The sequence below is a fragment of the Somniosus microcephalus genome, chromosome 11 (assembly GCF_052327205.1).
Source record: "Somniosus microcephalus isolate GS21.2 chromosome 11, FLI_Smic_1.0, whole genome shotgun sequence".
Taxonomy (NCBI): Eukaryota; Metazoa; Chordata; class Chondrichthyes; order Squaliformes; family Somniosidae; genus Somniosus; species Somniosus microcephalus.
The window spans coordinates 138,978,832-138,980,176 of NC_140997.1; the positions used below are offsets into that span (position 1 = coordinate 138,978,832).

At 57.1% G+C, this 1,345-nt stretch overlaps 1 protein-coding gene across 1 annotated transcript in view; it reads right to left on the reverse strand.

The window, feature by feature from the left end:
* Positions 1-797, reverse strand: part of thumpd3 (THUMP domain containing 3) — a 45,777-nt gene extending 44,980 nt beyond the window's left edge. Inside the window, exon 1 of the mRNA XM_086001319.1 lies at positions 726-797. The gene's annotated coding sequence lies outside the window, so the exon portion shown is untranslated. The remainder of the gene's footprint in view (positions 1-725) is intronic.
* Between the last annotated feature and the right edge of the window lie 548 nt (positions 798-1,345).

Consider the following 1,345-nt stretch of genomic DNA (forward strand, 5'->3'; position numbering starts at 1 on the left):
GGTCACTCCTGAACCCCCTCCCCGCTATGACTGAGGTCACACCTGACCTCCTCCCCCCCTATGACTGAGGTCACTCCTGAACCCCCCTATGACTGAGGTCACTCCTGAACCCCCTCCCCGCTATGACTGAGGTCACTCCTGAACCCCCTCCCCACTATGACTGAGGTCACTCCTGAACCCCCCTCCCCCCCTATGACTGAGGTCACTCCTGAACCCCCCTATGACTGAGGTCACTCCTGAACCCCCTCCCCGCTATGACTGAGGTCACACCTGACCTCCTCCCCCCTATGACTGAGGTCACTCCTGAACCCCCCTATGACTGAGGTCACTCCTGAACCCCCTCCCCGCTATGACTGAGGTCACACCTGACCTCCTCCCCCCTATGACTGAGGTCACTCCTGAACCCCCCTCCCCCCTATGACTGAGGTCACTCCTGAACCCCGCTATGACTGAGGTCACTCCTGAACCCCCTCCCCACTATGACTGAGGTCACTCCTGAACCCCCTCCCCGCTATGACTGAGGTCACTCCTGAACCCCCTCCCCACTATGACTGAGGTCACACCTGACCTCCTCCCCCGTCCCCACTGAGGTCACTCCTGACCCCCACCCCAGTGACTGAGTTCACACCAACACCCCGCCCGTGTTTAGATTTAGCCCTCCCGAACCCGGCGACAATATCCTAAACTGCCCGCGGTACCGGTGTCGGTTCCCGGGCCCTCCTCACCTGCTCCGGCTGTGGGCTCGCGGGCACATCCGGCGCCAATAATCAGCCGCGGCCCCAACCCGGCACATGCGCAGAAACACGCCCCGTCTCGCATGCGCAGTGAGTTACTCTGCCAGACCGACAGAGTCACTGCTCGAGGAGAGTCACGACAGGGGAGGGTCGGGAGAGACAGAGACACTACAGGGGAGAGAGAGAGACACACTACAGGGGAGAGAAGAGAGAGAGAGACACACTACGGGGAGGGGTGAGAGAGAGACACTACGGGGGAGGGGAGAGAGAGAGACACTACGGGGGAGGGGGTGAGAGAGAGACACTACAAATGAAGTAGAAAGACTGTTTAAAATTAATATTGTTTAAAAGTAATATTGTACATACCCAACAAATGTCAAATCGATTGACACCTACAGAATGTTGGAAAACTGTACCTTTTTGCTATGTAAGCTTTGGCAATATGGTTCTCTGTAAACTTTCATGCCAATAAAGCATTTGAACTGAACTGAACTGAACACTACGGGGAGGGTTGAGAGAGACACACTACGGGGAGGGGTGAGAGAGAGAGACACTACGGGGGAGGGTGAGAGAGACACTACGGGGGAGGGTTGAGAGAGACACTACGGGGG